The sequence below is a fragment of the Falco biarmicus genome, chromosome 5 (assembly GCF_023638135.1).
Source record: "Falco biarmicus isolate bFalBia1 chromosome 5, bFalBia1.pri, whole genome shotgun sequence".
Taxonomy (NCBI): domain Eukaryota; kingdom Metazoa; phylum Chordata; class Aves; order Falconiformes; family Falconidae; genus Falco; species Falco biarmicus.
In genome coordinates, this window is record NC_079292.1 from 40,178,983 (window position 1) to 40,202,595 (window position 23,613).

General features: G+C 41.2%; 1 long non-coding RNA gene across 2 annotated transcripts in view; it reads right to left on the bottom strand.

Annotated features, from left to right (window-relative positions):
• Positions 1 to 910: 910 nt before the first annotated feature.
• Positions 911 to 23,613, bottom strand: part of LOC130150700 (uncharacterized) — a 36,376-nt gene continuing 13,673 nt past the window's right edge. For both annotated transcript variants that reach the window (XR_008822336.1, XR_008822337.1), the window contains 2 exons: positions 14,877 to 14,958; positions 911 to 5,558 (listed from right to left, as the gene is read on the bottom strand). This is a non-coding gene — a long non-coding RNA (uncharacterized LOC130150700). The remainder of the gene's footprint in view (positions 5,559 to 14,876; positions 14,959 to 23,613) is intronic.

A 23,613-nucleotide genomic window follows, 5' to 3' on the forward strand; every position in this document is an offset into this window, starting at 1 on the left:
CACTTTTTGACTTCTGTCAAGAGTACTTCTAAATAATCTGATGAAATATTATCATTTGGGTCAGTTGTACTTGAACAAGTAAAGCCCTTAAGAACCCTCAGGAAGCTAAGAGGAATAACTTTCCACTATGAAGAAGACAAAGGCATGAATTCACCTGAAGTTCCTAGATGAGATAAGAAATAATGTTAGGCATAATAAACTACTTATATTGTTCACATGACCAGAAGGAGGAAATAACAGCACTTGTCAACTATACTGTGAGATTTAACTGTAGTAGTTAAGTAGTGATGTCTAAAAATTTGCCTGTGTCGCTACACTCGACTGCTGGCTTTCGGCCTACTGATGCTGATGTTCTGTCAGTTTGCTTTCATCCTGCTCCAGTCCCTGTGCTTTACTGAAGCTTCTCTGACTATGGAAGCCTTCTGACGTTAATGCTTTTGGTTTAGTAATTGTGCTCTATTTCAGGGGGATGATTAGACAGCTGTAGCATTCAAAATTCCTTAAAACTTCTGGGATGGGTTAATAGAAGATATGTTATCTTCTACGTAGCTGGTGTTAGAAAACTAATTTTAAAACGGTTGCAGCTGTGTGATGGCCTACACAAAAATGTAATGGAGCTGTGTCCTTGAGCTGGGTAGCAACTGACATGAATGGAGAGCACTAGATCCCCAAGGTAGCTTCCGGTTAGCCCTGGAGCTGAGCACTGGGAGAATACCCAGTGTTACTGGGGAAATAGAAGAGCCTTTATAATAACACTGCCTGCAGCTTACCTGCAATGTGAACTGTTATTACTAGTTGTGTCCAGAGTTCCTTGGTAACTGCCTATTTCTTCCCCTTGTTGTAAAGCACTTCGGACGACCTGTCAGGGATATTGCTGTAACTGGTAGAAAGGGGGGGGGGGGGGGGGGAGCATTACTGAAGTAATTTTATAGATAGAGTTTTTGCAGATACAGTGTACCTTCTTACGGACTGTTACCAGTTGTTTAGCATAGCACAGAGGTGTGTACCTGACTAGGTTATAATAATAGAGCATTTGGTACATTCTCAGAAGATGCCCCTTGAAGGTTGTTGGATGAAAAGAGGTGGCTGTAACATGGGTCCTTGACAGTAAAAGCAAGCTGATAGCAGAAAGATTTGAAAGCAGTAGGCCAGGAGTCACCTACAACTCCACTTCATCCACTCTGCTGTGCTTTTAACGAAAATAAGCTCCTGTATTTGGTTTCTGGTCACAGTCCTGCATTTATGGAGATTTCTGTTCAGGATTTGTAGGTGCTAAGGAGGGCTGATTGAAAGGAAACTTGTTCATGCATGTAGAATTGGTTGGGGTGGGTGGGTGGACCTGGTTCACGTTGCTACTAAACCTAAGCCGCCAAGATTTATCTTGCCAAGTGGTAGGCTACCGTAGCCTTTTGTTTGTATTTCCAAACACAACATCTGATGGTGACTGAGGTTACTTTTCAGTGCATAGAAAGCGATGCAAGATGGAGAGCAGAACAGAGGCATTCAGGGGACTGCTAGTTTCGCTTGCTCCAGGAGATGGCAGTGTTCTTCCCTTCACGGTTGCCAAATCTCTAAATTGAAGTTTCATAAAAGATTTGTAGATCTGAAGTAAGTCAAGAATTCTTTTTGGGGAGAGAAAGAGATTATTTTTTTTTTTTTTACACCATTTCAATGGTTATATCCCTATTGTGTCAGGAAAAAACCTAAGGTAAATAGTGAGGCAATTAAACAGGAATACTTTATATTCCTTTGCTATGTTACGGCATTCAAGGTGTCAGAAATCTGAGGTCTTGTTTGCTGCAGTGACTGATTCAGACTTGAGTTTTGAATGATTCCTTTTGTTATTAGTATTAAAGATTTTTCTAGACAACTTTTTTTAACTTGTCAAGATAATTTTTTCCTTTGCCTGTTGTCCTCTAGTAGATCTGGGAGACACTTAAACTCTATATTGTCTATTGATTTTCATCTAGGTTATTAGGATGTAATTGGAAATGATCCTAGGACATCTGCAGAACATCCTTGCAGCTTTCTGTTTTGACAGTCAACTGATTTTATTTTTTTTTCTTTTCTGATAACTCTAGCTCTGCATTCATAAAGTAATAGTTTCATCTGAACTGTATTAGTCTTCCTTATGAGACTATCTTGTGATAGATGTCAAGATAAAGATCCTTCATTTACTGCTTTTTCATTACACTAATGTGGAAGAAAGGATTTTAACATAATTTGTTCTTGTCTGACCTGTCAGTTACTGTGGAAAGCGTTAAAAGAGTATAGTTTGAGATCTTGTTCCAAAATATTTTTTAGAATTAGAAATTAACGGTCTTGACTCTGGTCAAGAAGGTTTTGCTGCTTCTCTTCTTCCTTGTCTTTCTGTTTACAAATAAGCATTTCAACTTGCCAGTTCTCAAATACAACTACTATTACTACTGGGGTTGAGGGTACTTTTTTACCGTATTTTTGTGTGGTAAAAAATTTACATATCAATTTTTACGTATATGGAGAAGCCTTTGGGGCCCAGAGAACCCGTGAACACTGAAATTCAGGACACATTCTAACCCATTCTTTCCTTTTACTAGGCAGAGATCTTTCTTTGTCAGTGTGAATACAGTTGCTTAGAGTTGCCATCACTAGGGAATACTGAAGTGAGAACAGCCATTGACAAGTTCATTTCTAATGTCATTAGCTGTCAGTTGTTTATTTTCCATCTTGTGTAACTAATGCTTCCTGGTTGTTGGTTTGTTGGGTTTTTTTCTTCTGATGCAGGTGTACTTACAGAGCAATCTCATATTGTCAACTGCAACTTTTTTTTCATCTTTTGGTTCTGATATAGTCCCTGTGTTCTCTTGTTGCTCCTACTTAATAATTCTTAAATAATCTGTCCTGCTTTACTTATATGCTTTTTTCTTCTGATATCATTGAAGAGCTCTTTGTTGGTCAGGTTGGTTGCTTTTTACACTTGCTATCCTTTCTTTCCATTGGCATAATTTGAACCTGTTGTCATGACATTTATTTGGGAACTGCCAGGTCTCCTGTACCTTTTTCCACCCTCAGATTTTCCTCCCATGAAGCCTCACTGAGCAGTGTTAGAACAGCAGCAGTAGTAGAGAGCAGACTACTAAGTGCCTGAAGCTTTCAGAGTTGCATTTAGGTGCTGTCATGTCTAGGCAGCTCGAGATTGCTCTGCTGTCAGTATTAGAAACTTAAGATTTCGGACATTTAATATACATCTTTTCTCTTTTTTACTGATGTCCCATATGATGGCAACTGTAAGCAAATTTTTATTTTTATTTTTTTCAGTGAATTAGTGACTTCCTAGGGGTAGCAAGAAGGGCCTTGATAAAAGAGTAGGGCTGCACATTTGTTGATTCTCACTTCTCCCCAAGTAAGATTCACCTTGTAGCTTTTCGTTTGTAGCAGCTGTCAATTACTATATTTGTCTTTCTCAGATCTTACAGAACCAGTTGTATAATAGATACATATATATACTAACTGTTGTATCATGGCTGCCTTTGCATGACACTGTAGTAACTTCCTTAAGGTTTATTTCTAAGGGTTGTGTTATTCAGAAGACAAAATTACCCTGCAAAATCCTTTGTTACCTATTATCCTTGAGAGAGCAGGAAACTACTACCCTGATGTCTCAGGAACACATCCTAAGTTTGAATCTAGTCGTCTTGTGATATTGGCAGGTGCAAGTCTGCCAGATGACCTGGAATTGCATTAGTGATTAATCTGAGCTTATCTGCTTTGCCCATTAGGCCTAGGGAAAATACAGCTTTTGGAATAAAAGGTGAAATTGTATTTTTCACTGTTGTCGCAACTCTCTAAGTATGCAGTTCAGCCTGATTGCAGCTGTGAAGTTGTGTGGGTTTTATGCATGTCTGTTCCTTTTTCTTTGTACTATTTCACATGAACCATTTGTATCAGATCTTTCTCATTACATCTGTCACCATGTGCCGATTCCCTCTCTCTGAATTCAGTCTTCCTTTTCACTGTGCCCTTTCTGTTTTCCATCAGGTTCAAAACTTTATGTTCTCCATTGCCTACCCTCTCCTGTCATTAGTTGCAAGCAGCTCAGCCTCTAAAGGTGTCATCTGAAGGCTTCTTTCAGTTTTCTAAAAATTTCTGCTCAAGGCTTTGTTTCTAGAAGTTCCTTCCAACAGTTCTGCTTCTTCAGGCTCCATTTTGTAGGAATATTCCACTCTAATGTCTGTCTTTATAAACTGAAGCAAGTACAGTGTAGAAACCAAGGTAATTCCTTTTTTTTTCTCTCTTTTTTTTTTCTTCTTTTGTTCTCCTTGCTTCCTGTTCAAGTGATTGGTGAGTTCAGTTGTGGTTGGATACACTGGAATCTTTTGCTTTCTTAATACTAGCAGAAGGTAGTGTTTGCTTTCCAGACTTCATCTTCAAACTTCAGACCATCCAGTCTGTCTTCCCACAGTTGTTAAATCAATAAGGTTTAAGGTGGTAGGGTAAAAGATAAATTTGATTACTTGTTTCTTCATACCAAATAAGTCTGCCTGGGTTTATACCATTAAGTACAAATACTGATTACGTTAACGAACAATTGAGTATATGGAAGTCTTCCTTGTCCTGATGCCTGATGAGATAGGGCAGATTAATGTTCTGTATAAAGTCCTGTTTTGTGGCTACATACTTGGGCAGGTCTTCCACAATGAGCTAAGCAGCAGATCAGTGTAAGTGAGGAAATGCACAAAAAACCCTAAATAAACAAAAAGCAAACAACAACAATAAAAAACCCCCAGATATTTTGCTTTTATATGTATTACAGGAATGACTGCTTGTACTTCAGGTTGCAAGAGCATATACTCAGAGGCAGCTTCCTCCCTGAAGAATGAGCAGTCTATATAAATATCACCAGAAAGCAGAGAAGAATGAAATGGTTGATTTGCCTGGTTGTGGTTGCGATGGGACAATAGTATCTGCCTTAAGTCATAATCTGGTGCCTTTCTGGCTATACCAGGCTGACTACTCGGTTTGACAAATGGTGCTTGAGCTTGTTTTATAATGAACTGGTATCACTTTTGGAAAAATCGGGAATACTTTGCTGACTTCAGAGAAGTGTACTCCAGAGTCTTCGTTGGGAAGTGGAAAGACTGCCAACTTTTTCTAAAATAGCCTGAAGTTCAGATGGCTGAGATAAGAAGTAATGAGCTACTGCTGTGTGCTGATGCCTGTGTGTAACTGCTGATGCCTGTGTGTAACACTGTGTAGCACATGCACCTTGAGCACTCCAGTTCTGTCCTTGGTGTTAAGATTTCTTTGCATTTTGTGATTGGGTTCTGGTGGTTATGAAAATTAGCCAGCATATACAGGGTTACATCTTACTAAATGCAATATTTAAGAGAAAATGCGTGTGTGTTTTCAACAGATGGGTAAAACATTTTAGGGAATATTTTCCGTACAATCTGTAACAAAGGAAGAACCTGAAATAAATACTTAAGAATTTGTCAGATCTGAGATTTTCTTCTGCTTTCTGTTCCAGTCTTCTGTGGATAAGCTTCTCTCATCAATTGGTAAGTCTCTCACCCAAAAATCTACAAGCATTAATTGAGCTTAAGAACAATGTCACATTTGTTTAAATTTGTATCATCCCTAGACTTCAAAATTAAAGCAAGAGAGTGAAGTAGATTCAGTCCTTGCACTCGTTTGCAACTGGCAAGCTTTGGTTTGATCTTCTGACCTTGAGAGAGCCCTTGTCCTGCATCCCATCTCTAGTTGTACTTGAAATACTGCTGCGAGTGACTTGATGCTGGCTGAAAATATGTTCAGACCACAGCAAGTGGGCTCATGTGTGGCTGGAGCCTTTTTGAGAAGCTGAGGAGCAGCCTCTACTTCATTTCTGCCTGAAATTTCAAGGATGATATCTTGATAAAACAAATGCTTTGCAGCTTGTTTTGCCTGCTTTGCTCAAACTGTAACTATGTTGTGCAGTTTGAAATACAGAGGCCTGGTAGTTCCTGGGGCTGCTTGGAGTAAGTCCTTCTCCTAGGGCTTTGCGATCTAGACGGCCAATGGGTAGCATAGCCTCCCCACTGTTAAGAGATGTGGGACTTGAGAGGCTGGAGGGAGACTTCCCTTTCTGGGGTAAAACCATTTCTGTGGGTGGTCTGAACTAACTCGATGATTTTCCCTGAAGGGGAGCGGGAAGGACTGGGCTGCCCAGCGGTGAGGGGTGGTACATCTCCTTGAGCTATGGTGGGGGCAGAGGCATCAGCTGACACATCACATATCTGGGAAAGCTAGCTGAAGTTACTAAAACAGACCTAGGGCTCAAAAAGGGCCAGTGGGGTTTGTTCAGATCCTAGCTTCTCCAATTCTCATGTTAAAATTACTCATTAATGTTTAGATTTTACTGAATTAAAATGTTGAAAACACTGAATATTGAAACTGAGACTGGGAGGGGGGTATTTTATTTTTTTTTTTAGCTCTAGGTCTCTTTTAGTAACTTCAGCTAATTTTCTGAGAATTACATTTTGTCCTTGTCTTTGTCCTTTCATGCTTTTGCACCTGGTTTATGTGAAGCCAGCTGTACTAAGGACGGATTCCTGTGGTCAGTGTTCCAATTATCAGATTTTGTCAGAACAGCTCTGCTGGTTCAGAAACAATGAAGAAATGTGGCTTGATCAGGATACCCATGTGCTGCATATAAAAAAAAAAAAACCAAAAAAACACCCAAAACGGAGAGTCTTCAGCTGTATTCCTACCCGGCTTGTGCTGGTAGGAACAGGAAGGTGCTGTTACCACACCACCAGAGCTCCATTCTCAAGTCATTTTGTAACGTTTCTTTCTCCAACTACTGTAATGCCAATGTAAAATAACATTATAGGGATCAGCTGCTGTGTTCAAAGGCTGACTGGGGGTCTTGTTTGTTCCTGTTTGGCGACCTGGGGTAACAACGTAGGGCTCTTCATCTTAAGACTCTCAAACCTTAGAGCTCGATAAAGGAAGTTTGTTTATCATTCCCGGTTGCTTGATGCATAGAACAGAGCTTGTTCTAATCTTTGTTCTCTTCTTCCCTTGCTGATTCCCTCTAGGCTGGTACTTGCCATCCTTCAGCCTGCCTGTGCTCTGTCATTGCTGGTTCCTGGCTGAATATAGCCCATGCATTTGTCAGAGAAAGACTGACATTTTGAATGGGTCAAATTAAATTGGAACAATAGACCAAAGCAGTATTTTCAAGCTCCTCAATGTATTTGACCTCCCTGTGTACAGGATTCCCCCAGGTACAGTACTCCACACTGACAAATTTCAATTCTTAACAAGATGGCTATTTCCAAACTGATGAGTGCCTGTTGGGAGGCTGCCAAAGACACAAGTGACAATTAAATGCCCATATGCCTCTGAATCTCAGGAAAAAACAGCGGCATTGTACAGCCTATGGAAGCGGTGCTAGGTCCAGCGTTGTTACAGACCGCAGGGACGCTTAGACTAGTCAGTGCTTGGGTAAAGGAGGGAAATCAGGTGATGAAGTGAGGGACAAGACCAAGCCCCTCCATCGTTATCTTCCATTATTATAATGAATTGCCCTGTGTTGATATTTGCCCCACTTCTGTCCACAGCCCCATGCCTCAGGCAAGTTCCTTCCTGGAAATTAGTTGTCATCCCCTAAGTTCAAGATTCAGAAAACTTCTTTGTTTCCAACTTTATTGGTAAGACATGGCTGTGCTATTTTATCCTTCTGTCTAAGCTTTTGGTCCTTTAACTTGTTAGGTTCAAGGACCAGAGCAGGTTTGATTAGTTTGAAAGTCATGTGGAAAATTGAAAAGACACGATCACAGAAGGTCTCTCAACAGAAATCGGCTGTGTCACCCTGCTAACTATAAAACCTTTCTCAAAGAACTAATTTACAAGTGTTGATAGTTTGGGGGGGTTTTGTATTATTGAAAGCATTCTGGGTTTCCCAGCCCAGTGTCTCAGGCCAAAAATTATTAGCGGAGCTTCCATATGTCATCTGCGACTTGAGACATTTAGAGAGATAATTCTGCCTGAAGATAGACTGCTGTGTAACTTCTTTGTGTGCTTTTTTCCCCTAGATTCTTATAAATACTCTCTTCCCTGGAGAAAAGAGAATATTTCCAATAAATACTCTCCCATAATTGCTCTTTTCTTTTTTAGCCTATCCCTTCTTCCCCATCCTGCGTTCTGCCTTTCTGTGCGGGAGCTCTGCTATGAGTCTCCTGTGTAACCAAGCCAGCTCCTGTTACAGCCAGCCACCTGTCTTCCAGAACATCAAGGTGGTTTCTACCTGTGCTTGCCAGATGCCATCCTTAAAGGCTTGCCAGTCTCCTGAGATCTTTTCAGAGCTGCTCCATGACGTCCCACCTACCAGTCCTCACTGGCCTCTCCTCTGATTGCGAGCCATGAGCTTGCACCCAGCCCACCACCTGTCCCATGGCAATGCTCTGCACCACCAAGCTGCTGCTTTGCGCAGAGGGCATTTCCTTTCTTCTTCCCCACTGCCCATCTCACCTGCAGAGCTGGCACCCACCCACGTGGGCGGTCACAGCAGCTCTCCAGTCCTGCAGCAGTGCTGCAGCCTTGTGACCCTGTGGAGTGCTTGTCCCTCTGGATTGTTTCCCAGGCTGTGCACATGTGTCCACTTGCATGCCAGATGGGGAACGCCTCCGTTCACCCTCTTCCCGATGCCTCTTTTTTCATCACCCTACACGCCTCTTTTTCTTGAGCATGTCAGTTTTGACACTGGGCTTGGTTTTAAAAACCTACAAAATTATATTACTTTTACAGACCTCAAGTGTCTGTTTATCTGCAAGCCCACGTTTAAGTCTTTCTCCAGGTTAAGTTTCTCACCTAGGTCCATAGCTGCTGGCACTCGGAAAGATAAAACACAAGGTTTAAATAGTGAGGGCTGGGGCAGCGGGGGCATCAAGCTGATGCGAATCTTCTGTCATGTCACCATACCCGTATCTCTCACTTGTGTGCTGTCACTGCTGCCTAAGAACAAATTGTCAGCGTGTGAAATTGCAGCGTGATGGTGGAGCTGGATCTCCCGTTACACAGGAGGTGGAGCATCTGAGGCTTTCAGACATAATTAGGAAGACTGTTGCCTGAGCATAAAGATGAGTTTTTCTTCATTGGCAGAAGGTAAAAATGTTATCTCCTGATGGGGAAGGCAGCTTTAGGTCTGTGGGAGAGTCAGGACAGAGGGAGACGTGCTGAACCCCTCAGTGGGGCTGGAGATTCTCACAGGAGCTAGAGTTAAAATGAGAATTAGGGGGGAAAAACCTCAGAGCAACTTTTGGGCTCATGTTACAGCTAAGAGTGCTACTCATTGAAGATTGTATTTGATGAAATTTGCATGAAAGAGATATCCTTTTCCCTTCCTAATTATAGAGCTGGCATAATGATTCAAGAATATCCACAGACTATTTATGAAGTGAATTTTGTGCAGGGAAAGCTATGAACTGTATTTGTTTTGTTTAATTTATTTCACAAGATTTGAGTCTGATTCAGCTTGGGAGCAAAGAAATGCTGGCAGGCAAAGAGAGCACAGGGCCATTCTCTTCACCAAATTATTTCTGCCAGCAAAGAAAACCTTTGGCTCTTCAATTATTTCAGTCCCAGCCTGATGTTTATTACCTATCACCCAGCCCTGGTTCATCTGACTTGTCATACAGGATCATGGTTGCTTTTTTTCTCTTCTACCTAATGCTAAAAATGAGAATCTTGATTCCCCTCCTTACCCAACAGCCTACCAACAAGGTGTATTTTGACAGGAAATTTTGGAACTGCACAAAATTGCCATAAAATGCAATACTGGGGGAAATGATCACCCCTGACAGCTAGGGCACAAACTGTAAATAGATCTTCCAGGCTAATATGTCTTGGGACATCGCTGTTGCTATTAAAGAGTAGCACAAGATGGTTAGGCACATAGGGAGGGTGTGAGAGCCAGCATAAACAAATAGATAGAAAGAGACAGTAGTGGCCAACCCTTGGCTCCTGGGAAGCTTTTCTTCCCTGAAATGACTTGCTGGCACTAATCAGAGTCAAAGGAAATAAAAAAGTTAGAAAAGAGCCACAGCTTTCTACTCTGACAGGAAACACAAAGTCTGACACAACTTGCTCTTTCTGTCCTGATTTATCCCGGAATTGTGATGCCATGATAGCTGATGTAGATTTCTTCTGGTCACTGATTCATTCTCTTAGACAATGTAAAGTGTGTGTATTGATCGATGGATAAATAGGATACATTGGCTGTACTGAGCCTATTGATCGTGCTAGCAGACAATCACGAAAACAATGGTCCTTCTTAAGAGTATGAGTAGAATTGCAAAGTCAAGCACTCAAGAGGCTCAAAATGTCAGTTATGCCCAAAGTGATACTTAGCCTTTATTCAGCCCATCTGTGTATTTTTCATACCATGGTACAATCTTTAACTACCTGCTACGCCCAATTTCTTACCTTCTAGCAGTAGGACTCAAAGTATGTATTGTCCTGTAGTCAGTAGATTGTTTGAAAGACTGTACTTTTTTTCCAGGAAGATTTTTGGTGCCTGTATTTAGCTGTCGAGGGGGCAGCCTGTCACTTCTGCAACACAGTTCATGCCTCTAAGCTTTTCATAATACAGTTGTTAAAAAAAAATATCTAACAATGAGTTGCAGCCACAGAGAGGAAGGTAAAGTGAGACTAGTGGCCCTTGTTCAGCTGGTTATTAAAAATTTCATAATAGCATCAATCACACACCCAAACACAGAGTTACTCTGGTTTCCCTGTTGAAGTACTCTCCTGCTTCCCGGCTGTTTGCATGAAAGGCACCTGTCTGACAGACAGACATACCTCTGTGTGTTCGCTGGTTCAGCTGTACTATACACCAGAGTATTTGCTCTATGTTAGGCAGACTGGGTATGAAAAATCGCTGTAAAACCTACAGCATCAATATTATTTTTATGAATTTTAGAGTGCTTTGCTTTTACAGACCTACATTGTTTTTCTTTCAGTTCATTTTTGTTCTTCTTACTCTAATTTTCCTTCCTACTTTTTTTTTCTTTTATTCATAAGTGCTAATTAACTGTGCCTGTGAGCTGTAACACTTTCCTAAAGAACAAGCCACGAGCTTTTTGAAAGTACCTCAAAAGACATGGATAGAACTGCTTCCAGCGAAGCCAAACCCAGCACATCTCATGTTGGCCAGATGGGGAGAGAGTGGCTCTACTTAAGAGCCTTTTGGATAGTTGCCGATGCTGTGCAATTAAAAGAAAGCCTGTGAGCAGCAAGAGCATCGGTGCTCAGCCATGGCAGCAGTGAGGGGGTGAGTGCCTTGCCGTGTGCTTGGCAGGTGAGAATGTGCCAGGAGGAGAAGTGCTTTCCAGGAGCCTGCTGAAGCTGCCCTGACTCCAAATCATGACATCATCCCTAGACCTAGCCTGAAAATGCACCATATTCCAGAAAAAAGAAGAATGTCTGAGGATGGAGTGAAAGAAAAATGTTGCAGGAAGAGCCAGCTCAGCAGGAAGATGTGGGATTAGTGTAACTGGAGGTACATGGGGGTACCTTCAAATGAAGAGGGCAGTAAATAGAGAGGAAGGATTAGTCCTTTCTGGGAAAAGGCAAAATGGGAAAAATGGGGTGATTTACTGCCTTCACAATAACAGCAAATGAAATGGGTCTGTATTTCCATCTCTTCTTTTGCAGGCAAAGTCAAAAATGAGGTAGCTCTTCAGAGCTTTTACATTCTGCAACATAATAGCCAAAAGATGGCACTGGGAAGTAATCATCTAATTCACACTCTTTTCTTATTTTTTATGCATTTTTGATGAAAGGCCCTGTGCTGAACTGTCTTTGCGGTGCTAACATAAGTGCAAGTAATGAGAAAAAGAGAATAGAAATGGACTTCCATTCGGAGAAATTAAAATCTTTTAATATACTACCAAAAGAAATTGTTGTTGTGAATCATTGTGTAACAGAGAAAGAATAAATGTTTGATTTGCAGAAGTTCCTGCTTATCATTCACGGCAAATGAAGCAAATGCAGTTTTATTGCATGAAGGAACAATCTTCAACTGGCTCAAACTGTGCACTCCATTTAGCCCAGAGGCTAAATAAGACATGTAGCAAGAATGAAAGTTATGTAAAATAGGCATAGGTTGAGGGAAAGCTGCAAGAATGAAGCTACATGGGGCTGAAAAATGTCTTTCCTAAATTTCTCCATTTCTTCCACTTTGCCCATAGGGCCTGGAAAAAAACCAGAAACAGCATCTCTCAGGCTGAGCTGGCTCTTCTGTGTGGAGAGCATCAGCTGTGCCATGCAGCAGCAAGGAGGGAAAGGGAGAGCTGGCAGGGTATAAAGGAGCACCAGGACCCCCTCTTTGGCTGTCAGACCAGTGTCTGACTTTTTGTACACCTACACTTGCTGAAATCACAGCAACTGTTCCTGTGGAAAAGCGAGTTTGCTAAATACAAAGAATGAATGAAAAACACTGCTTTCAGGCATAGAGCTGGATGTCACATTCCCCTCACCAGTGACAATATCCAACAACATATGCAACGCACGTATTTCCCTTCTGTGGTTTCAAAACCACTTTTCCTCATTCATATCCACCTTGTCAAAACATGACAAACATGAATCTTTCATGATTCTTTGGTGCTTCTTCGGCCTTTACACGACAGTCTTGTTCACGACATAAAGCAAAACAAGGTTGGAGCAACACTGAATTTTCCTCATAATGCTTTTTTATCTGTGAACATAAATGTAAGAAAAGCAAAGCAATAAATAGCTTTATAGAATAGCTTCCACCAAAAGGGTCTTTATGCCAAAGTAAAGAAGAAAGATGAGGAAGAGTGTGTGGTCACACCACAAAGTACATTATGACTTTCTGTTTGATTGGTAGGCTGTACAGCAGAAGCCAGCATTAAACCTGATTTAGAAAAGAAACACACAGGAAGGAATAACCTGACTGCCAGCTTCATGATTACACTTGTAGAATGTAATTTTTTTCTAAATGACCTCTAAGAAAAAAAATAGACAAAAAGTATTATTAAATAAAATAAAAAGAGGGAAAAAGCACCACAGAAAAACTGACATAACAAAACCAGCAACAGAAATAATAAATCAGACTAAGCACAGTTCAGCGTGTCCAAAACCCCTGGCTTTGAAAGTAAATTAGGATAAAAACAAAGTCTGGCTTTTTCCTTTTCAAATTGTTCTCAGCCTTCTTGACTTGTACAGCTTGCACTTGTGAGCGCAACTATTGCTTTTTTACATTCTTGTTTAACGGCTTTTTATCCTAAGTCATTAAAATCACAATATTTCTGCTGGAGTCTTTCAAGTTGTTTAATAATTCTGTGGTTTAATTATTGAGATGATTGCAATCTATATTCAGTGAGTGCAGCGGCATGTTGGTGATTTGAAGGGTATGATATATGTGTATTCTCAGTGGTAGAGGAAACATAAACAGTCATCAGTCATGTTAGCTGCTCCACATAAAACAGTGATGGGGGGAGAGGTGTTTTGGAGGTCTAACAACCCAAAGAGGATTTCGGACCCCCATTGCTGTATCAGATCCAATTCTTCTCTCACCCACCCACCCCACCCTCCCCCATGAGGTAAAATTTCTTCAGCGCATGAATTTCCACCACTAAATTTTCACAATCATCTAAAGTTCCTCACAATAAGCACACGCAGACACCAAAGCCCAGGTAGAACAGAGTTGCCCAAGACTTGCCTGATGCTGAAACGAGTCTGGGATATTCCTTTATCTCCCCTACCAATAGGACCTGATCCTTTAGTTTAACCGTACCTCAAGGGAAAACTTGATGCCCCTATGTCCTCCCTAAGATCACACTGGATGAGCCTCAAAATGGGAAATCCTGTTCAAGTTCCTTTCCTTACAGCACAAGCCAGTGCCCTAGACTGCCCTGGGACTGTGGGTCCTAAATCCCTCTGAAAATTCCACTTTGTATGACCTAATCAGAGGTCATGTTTTTCAATAAAACTCCTGGTTTGTATTAAAATAGGAATTGAAATGCCCCAAATCTCTTCTTTACCATTTGGTAAAAGGAATTTCTCTTACATTTTTGCATGCAAAGAGCAGCACTTTCAATAGACAATGCTGTTGAAGCCACGTTTTTCCTCCTGCCATCTGAACATTACTGTAAGTCTGGTGGGGTATAGCAGAAACTTGAGCTGATGGAAAACCTGAATTCAGCTTTATACCATCCAAGGTATGTTTGCCCTGACTATTGGCATATTTACTATGTATGTCAAACAGAAGATGTCCTACTTTGACATCTTTTTAGCATGAGAAAGAACCCCTGTAAAGGTGTTTTAAAGGCACTGAGCGTTAGCAGGCAACTAACGATTGCAAATCCCAGGCAGAGACAGGAATCTCAACCAAGTGAAGTGTTAGGTGGTGCCATCTTCAAGGAAGTAGAGCTTGGTGTGTGCCTCTTTCCACACTTTTTAATAATTGTTTGAGAAGTTTCTCTTCTCTCACTGCCCAGACAGGACACATACTGGTAAATACTCATCTAGCAGACAACACAGAAATACTGTCTGCATGGGGAAACTGTGCATTACAATTAAGATTTGTAAGAAGACAGGACTACCAGTCACCTCAAGCACTTGTGGGGCATAGATCATTGTGTATTTTGAAAAGATGTGGAATAACATGGCAGAATACAAAGACACAAAACTTGATCTCTCTCCAGCTGCTGAGATCAACTTTCATAGCTAGCTCATATCTGCGTAAATACTGGATTGATGGCTACAGCAGCAGTCTCCAGTGTGTGTGCCACATGTCATGTGTAAAGTCGTGTGCTAAAACTGAGGCTGCTGATTGAAAACAAAACATGATGTTATCTGCAGGACATCCTCTTGCCCAATATTAGCAGTACCTGTAGTGGCTGATCCTGGTGTGCATGCTGGCTTTCTGGTGTGGGTGTGTATCACACTCTTTCCCTCCCATCTCACTTCTTTCTGTGGAAATAAAACCCAGATTCAGGGGAAAAGGAAGATACAGCAGCTTCCAGGAAGATCTCCAGTCTGGATGGTCAGATCCCAAACTGTCAGGTTGCGGTGGTTCTCTGCCAGAGAGCCTGTTAAAACAGTTTTTCTTAGGGAAATCACTGAGGTCTCCACTCGTGTTGTAGCACAAAGTCCACATTCCCTGGGTAGATTCCTACAACTATCTCTGGTAACAGAGAAGGAAGAGGGCTGATAGAAAATTGACAGTGTACTGAGGACAAAAGTATGCATTGCCCAATGTGTTTTTAGGCACAGTAGGAGTACATAAATTATCAGAGAGAGAAAATGCCTCAGCATCAAAGCCACGTTCAATGAGTGGGAGAGCCTCAATGCCAGCTCAAATATAGCACAGTGAGCAGATGTCTTTACTACAGTAGGCATACGTAGATCTCCCTGGATTCACAGCAACAACCCAGAATTGGAGTCTCTTTCATTCAAAAATTATAGCAAAAATCTATGTTGCCACTCACCTTTTATATAAACATGGGAGGCTACAACACTCACCCATAGTGAGACATCTACAGCAACAATGGAAAGGAACAGGAGAAGTCAAAGGAGGAAGGAAGCAGTTTCCATTCTTCCTCTTGAAGCCAGGCTTCCTTGTGTGGAAGGATACAAAATTCCTTGTAGCCAAACTGAGAAGGTGTAGACTGGATGGAGAAGCTACAAGATGGGTAAATAACTGGATGGGCCTTCAGGTTTCAAAAGTAATGATAAATCACTTGAAGTCTACTGAGTGGTTGGTAATGATTGGCGTTCCTCGGTAGCTGATACTGGGGCAAATACTGTTGTCTTCAACTGGACACTGTGGTGGAAGGCACAATCAACAAGACAATGAATGGCATGAAATGGGGATAGCAGCTGACACACCAAAGGGCAAAGCAGCTATTTGAGATGCCTCAACAAGCTGGAAGAATGGACTGGCAGAAACCTCATGAAGTTCAGCAACGACAAATGTAAAGACCCTGGAAAGGAATAAACCTATGCAATGTACAGACTCTACCTTGGATGGCTAGAAAGCATTTTGCAGAAAAGGACCTGTCCCCTGATGGACAACAAGTTGAACCTTGAGTCAGCAGTGTGCCCTTGTGGTGAAGAAAGTCAGCTTCATAAGGTATTAGCAAGAATGCAGCCAGCAGGTTGAGGGAATGACTCTTCATCTCTATTCAGCAGTTACAGGGTTGCTTCTGTCCTATAGAGTTCGTTTGTGGGCTGTGAAGTATAAGAAACATCAACAAACTGGAGCAAGTTCAGTAGAAGGCTCCCAGGCTGGTTGAGGCTGGAGCACTTGGCCTGTGAGGAGGAGAGGCTGAGGGACCTGGGCTGGTTCAGCCTGGAGGAGAGGCGGCTTCAGGAGCACCTAATTTCTGCCTTCAGCTGCCTGAAAGGTAGAGCCATACTCATCTCATAGCTGCACAAAGAAGGTGTCTTCCCTGATAGGGTAAGAGGCAAGGGACACAAGTTGTAACAAGAGAAACTTCAGCTGCATGTATTGAAAAACATGTTCACAATGAAGGTGGTTAAACACCAAAGCCATTTCCCAGAGAGGTTGTGAAAGCTCTACCCTAAAAGATACTCAAAATCTGACCAGACATGGCCTTAAGGAACCTGACCTAGCTTAAAAGCTGGGCTGGGTTTGAGACCTTCAGAGCTCCCTTACAACCTGATATATTGCTATGATTTTATGGTTCATAGAACTCAAGAGAGAAAGTAGGCAACAGAAAACCTGCATACTTAATGTAATGCTCAAAACTTTCCATGAGAGGGGCAGTTTCTGGTAGATGGAGAGCCCTGGTGTCTGTTTCCACACCTGATGGCAGAAGGGTCCATGCCTGAACCTCATGGGTTTAATACCAGCCCTGCACATTCCAGCATAGCTCCTGTTCCCAGCCTTTGAGTGATAGTGTCCTGCCCACACAAATCTCACAGCTATGGGGAAACGCTTTGGGTGTCTGTGAGGGTGACTGTCAGTTAATCCTCACCTTACCAGATATATGAGGATATGTTAAAATTCTTGCTCCGTTTTTACTGGAGAGATTTTCACAGCCTATTTCACAACATTTGTTTCTTTAAGCCACGAACTACAAATACCACGTCAAGTTTCTGGAAGATATTGCTCCACACCTACCCCTCTGGCTTTGAAACAGTTCCCCAGAGAGAGTCATGGAAAATGGGTAGGTAAATGAACTAATAAATACATAGCAACAGCAATTACTATGAATACAAAACAAAGCAGCAGGAGCAGTAACTATCATATTTAATCCCTCCTAGCACCCTCCCTCTCATACACGTTGTAGGAGAAGCTGTTTAAAACTAAGCATCGAGTTCTGTTGAAAGTATTATATAAAACCTCACAGAGTATAACTACTGTGGACACATTGGTCTTTTTTTCACTTTACCTCAGTCAAGTGGAATACAGGATGGACAACCTTAATGGAAAAGTTAATTTCAAATAAAACTCATTGGTGATTTGAGAAGCTACTATTAACGAACTCTTAAGAACAGGACACTGATTTAGATTCTTTATTGGGCTGTTGTTATTGAAAACAACTCTCTTTCCTATTTTAAAGCTGAATTACTGGAAAACAATATTGAAGTATGGAATGTTCCTGTTTTATGATGATTCTGTAGTTATAAAGTTATATTGTTCTGACAGATTTACTCTTTCCAATTAGAATCAAAAGTGCAGACTAAAGTTGTAACAAAATCTTAAATTTGCATTAATATTTTAATAGAGGCATTTGAAACAGTCATTTTGCCCAGGTCAACTTTCTGAATATTTGATTCCAAAACCCAAGTAGAACTAAAAATATTGACTTAAAGTGTTAAGTATATCAGCCAGGCACTACTGCCTTGAAGAAATAGACTAGTGTGGGACAGCAGCAAAACAAAAGAAGCAGGTTTTTTTATTAGACTGCTAGCAACAAATATATGGGGTTTAACTGAGTGCCTGCAGTCAAGCCTCAGATAATTTCTTTTTGTAATGCAAATGAAAATCAATGATTAATGTAGCATTTCCTGAATGGATACTAAAACTACTTCATCTTTTTGATTAATCTCTTAGACATACACTGTAGTTTGCATTAAAAAGAAAATCAGATACGAATTTACTGAGCCAAGAATACAGCCGTCTCCTACTTAAAATGCATGTTCTGTGTGCATCCATTGCTTGTATCACATTGTGAAGAGAGAACAATTCTGAGCTGCACTGGTAGTGAAGGTTTCCAGCCTCTTTCACCCCTTGTCCACCACTACTTGTCCTACCTCTAAAAATACATACACAGTTGTGGGTGAAATTAAGTCTGTCAACCGAATATGAAAAATAATCAGAGGACTTTCACTTGTTGCTGCATGAATTGTTTTTCCAGTCTCTATTTTCATGTCATAAACTATATAAATTCAAACTTAGTTTTACCCAGTTTTTTTTTTTTTTTAGGTGTAGAGGGAATTTGAAGACTTTTCTAGAGAATCCAATCACCAGGTAAATGAGTACAGCACAGCCCAAAAAGTGCTACTTTGACCCTTGCAACGATGTATGGCACTGTGACGCAGGCAGCCAGAGGCAACTGCCAACTTTCTCAGCAAGGCTGAGCGTTGGCTTGAGTACCTCTGCGTTGTGCACGTTATGCAGCCATACCTATCATCACACCTGACTACAGCTGGCTTGTCACTGTTTCCGCCCAAGGCTGCACCACACTCCAGACACCTGAAGCCACTGAGGCTGCTACTGTCTGGCTCAGGACCACTGTTTTTTCCCGTCTCCCCATGAGAAACCCCATATACAACAAACTAGATTTCTCTTTCAGGTCCCTGTATTGAGACCAATAATTGTATTCAGACAGAGCAGATCACAGGAAGCCATCTAGATGTGACCTGGAGATGTCAAGAGAAGGAGAAATGCCTCCTCTTTGGTTCTGGTTTCTGAATTCCAGTTCATCACTGAAAGGGGCAGCACCTAAGTTCTAGCTGGATTTGGGCTTAACTTCCAGATGTTCACTTTTGTTCTGGTAGGTTAATAAGCCTCTTAGTATCTCCAATTTACTTCTCTCCAAAATGCCCATTGGTTAATGTTTAAACTGTCTTGGCAAGACTGATGACCTTGACAGATTTCCATATTGTCTCCCAGTACATCTGTTTCACCACAACCTTTTTATATTTAACATATTGGTTTAATTATCAGGGAACATAGAATCATTTAGGTTGGAAAAGATCTTTAAGATTATTAAGTACAACCATAAACAACAGATGAATGTAAGATGAGAATTAAAGGAAGGTGTAAAGTTTAAAGCATCTTCAATTGCATTGCCTTAAAACCCTCGGGATTAGTGTGAATCTTGTCTTTGAAATGCCTTTCTCTATCCAGACAACATGCATATCAGTGTAAAGCTCAGGCCGACAGAGATCATGGGACAGTGTGCCTTTCATCTGAGCTGCATGTTGAGCTTGTCTCCCACACCAAGAACCACCACCGTGCTTCAGGTGGGGTTAGCTCCCAGCACCCCCCTCTGGCAGGTGCCCATGCTAAGTTGCAGGGCAGGACAGCAAGTCCTGTTTTAGCAGAGGCTGAGCAAACACCAGAAGCGTGTAGCACTGGCTCTGAATCCTGGACCATCAACTTTACTGGCAAGAATAGCTAGCTGGCACAGACACAGCTTTCCAGCTGAAATCTGACTGCACAGGGCCACGTGGATGTGGATGTGGATGTGTTGAGCTGGGCTGGTGCTGCCTGGGGTGTTACTGAGTAGATGCTCCTGAGTTTAGGAGATGGTCCAAGAAGGAACAGCTGTGCTCAGTCAAGAGCTTGGTTTGGAGTGCTCTTGACAAGTGGAAGTGTAAGTTGCTACAAGTAATGCATTATCATCCTTGACTTGTTTGGCTTCTTTCTGTATCTTCCTTGGGAGCAATGCAAAAGCCAAAGCTGTATTCACACAGCTCTCTTCCTCCTTGGCAATTTCCTTATCTTTTTGAAAACAAAGTGAGGCAGGAAAACTGCACACTGCAGGCACATTTCTAGTAACCCTAACTTTGCCTATTCATAAAACAAGCAGTATAACAAGTGGCAGTTTTCCCTGCAGCTTCTCTGTTTGAAAGAAGTACTGGGAAGGCACACACATTCTGTATCAATTAAACAACATACAGATGCCATGAACCAACCCAGAAAAAGACAGCACTTTACTGAGCCCTGTGCTAGCATCAGAAAAACCTACAGCTTGTTTCTAATCAGGGTTTGTTGTGCAGTGCCTGGAAAAGGATGGATGGGACGGACAGGATTTGTAGGGAGCCTAATGAACCACAGAAAAGACCAAGAAGAGTTTTCCCTTTTGAATTCTTCTCCTCCATTCGAAGGTTTGGGTTCATCACCATGAGCCTCTTTCAGACCCTATGGCAGTTTTCCCAGAAGACATGCCAAAAGCAAACACCCAATCTTTTAATGGCTGAAGCAGCTTAACAAGGAGTAGGTAAGTTCACACCTTTCCTTTGGCTAGGGAGGCACGGATTGAAAGTCATATCTCATCCATCCCAGGCCAATGTTGTGGTTGCTGTCTAACTGTTCTCTCTTCCTTTTAATTGATAAAGCTTCATTTACTCTGTTTGAAATGGGATGCAGTTAACAAAAGAGGCTAGGAGCCTTTTCTCTCCCAGTTTGTCAAGGTGGTTCATAGTTTAGTGATCAGGTGAGACAGGGAAACAGAGTTTCCTCAGAGAAAAGAGGGACTAGTCTAGAGATTTCATGTGCTGGGTGACTCCTTTCGTTACAGTGATATTGAATAATAATAATAATAAAAAAGGTAAGGTTCATTTTTGCATAGTTCCCAACCTGACTGGAGCGTTTCTCCAGTCAGATGTCCCACTACACCCTGACCAGACACAAACACTGAATGCGTTTGTCTGTCTCCTTCACAAGAGCAAATTTATCACTAAGACATCTCCACATGGTGTTACAGTATAGTAATGACCAAAAAAATCTCACTAAAGAAAAATCATTCATGAGAGCATTTTCAAAATACATCCTGCTATCCTCAGTTATTTTAGGTCTGATGTTTGTGACCCTCTGTTTTCTGGCAGAACAGCTATGCTTAATTAAAATAACAATTTGGAACAGCAGACACAGATCAAGCAATAAATGGCATATAAATAAACAAGATCACAAAGCAAGAGGCTCATATTTTGTCCCAAAATCTGGTTCCTACATCTTTCCCTTCCACCAGTGACATGTAGTTTATCCATTTTAAGTGTTTGCACTGCTGTGATGTGTTACGATATCTAGATCACTTCATAAGCAATTTTCACATTGCACAGTGGAATAAACAACTCCCAAAACGTATCAGAAAAACACCTCCTCTGTATAATATTTTCAAGACAAAATTATTTTTTGCAAAACTAAATTGTGAAGGGAACCTTACAGAAATTGTTCCGAAATAATGTGCTGTGAAAACTGAAACCTTGTTACATAATTCCTTAAACTATCAGCAAGGTTTGAAAAATATTGGTGTTTTCTAGACGGAGAATCTGCAACATTGGCCCAAAACACCTAAGCGATGCCGTAGCCTTTTCTTTGACTTTGTAGAAGTTATCTTCATCCCTCTTTTTGCAATTTCTTTAACCTATTCTTGAAGAAGTAAATGCCATTCCTAGTTATTCCCCACACCTCAGAATTTTTAATGGTCTCAGGGGGAACATATTTGCTCTGAAGTAACGTATAGCTGTGCCAACATGAAATATATTTGGATTACACTCCTGTAAAGTGTGAGAAATGAGACCAGAAAGCCTCATCTGCGATACCAAACTTCTTCCAGTTGGATCATCAGACCTGTCAAACTACTAAACTCTTGGTTCAAATGCATGAAGCCAACATTCATCAGCAATGAAAGGATGGAGAAATTAGTTTTAAGGTCTTCAGTTAATGACAGGGGAGGCTCAAATCTGTCCAGAAGCCAGACTAGACTGTCTAGAGGCTAGACTAAGTTGTCTTGCAGTGGAAGCATTTCGTCACACACAAAGCAGCTCCTGAACCTCTTCATCCTACAGCATGGCACATCCATACACCCCAGAAGATTTGATCTAGTTGCATGGGCTGACAGTCAGAAGCTACACACATGGTTACACAGCTCACTTGTTGCCACAGAGGGGGTGGCATGACCATGGGGGGCGTGGGGTGGGTACACGGGCACAGTACGCAGCCAATTCATTTTAATCTGCCACTGTGTGTGCAAATTGCCACCCACAGTGTGAAGGGAAAAAGAAGAAGATTTACACTTTTAGAGTGAGATCCTTAGTTATTTACCATCTGGTAGGACATACCTAGCACCATGCAAGACTTGATGGCAACAGAGGAGGCGGCCCTCCACTCCTACCTATACAACTTGCTGGTTGCTCTTACTGTGAGCTAAATCAGCATGTGGGCTGGATTGCATCTATTCTGCTAGGTCATGACATAAACTCAGCTAAAAAAGCAATCAAGAGCCATTATTTAGTAGATGGATTAATCGAATGGAAGAGGGTTTACCTAAAATTATGGTTACTTATTTTTGCACCCTACTACGTGTATCAGCTCTGCAAGGTGTGTCTTCAAAATCCCAACCCCATCCAGACAGAGACATGCTCATCTCTTTGGTTGTGATTTATTTTTACTGTTTTGTGTCAGTATTAAACAAGCTCCTTAATGTTTTTGGAGCAAATGGGGATGTGATAAAGAGAATGGCAGTTTTCCCCTAATAAGCTGTCATTACCTAAATAACTGTAAATGTTGTGCTGTTGCTTTCACGCAACTTAAGATACTGCAATATACACATTATGTCACTATGAGATTTTAAAATCTTCCTCTAGCTTTTATAAGAGCATTTGCCAGGTCACAATTTACAAATTATGTTTGCTGTGAAGAAAGCAAATTCATTACACCTCACTGAGATCTTTAAATTGATTGGGTCCCTTTTCTGAAACTGTTAATTTACAAGTTATTTGTCTTTATTCACGAAGCCTGTGGATACCTGGGTAATTTTATTTTTTAAACATTCAAATTCTGAAAATGAGTCTTTTCATACATCCTCTTCTGTCTCATGTAACATCTATTAGCTTCTTAAGACAATCATCATGGTAAGAATATCTCATTGTAAGACCCAGAATACATTTCCTACATTTGTTTATGCCAGTGTTGGGGAAATTAAATTTTTAACATATGAATATGTGTCTAGTCTAAACATGACTAAGAAATGGCACACATATAAACACAAGATATGTAAGGCATTTCCTCTTTGACACAAGAAATAAGCCTGAGAAAAGAACACCATGAAATACTAAATACAAATTTACAGACCCCAAAATTAGATAGCTACGTTGCTATTGCGAAAGAGTCGGTTAAGTTAGCCAGCAATGAAAAGTTACCCTTGTGCTGACAGCTGCAAGTCAATACAAAACTAACATTGTTTTCCTTTTTTTTTTTTTTTTTTTTAGAAAAGAGACAAGATTAAGCTCTCTCTTTTGCTCTCTGGACCCTTAGAAATAGCAGCTGTTATATGAGCTGGCTTCTGTTGTAAGAGCTCCCATTAGGTACTTCTCGCACTCAAAAGGGAAAGCATCTGCCCTTCCATCTACCTTCCTGCAAGTCCA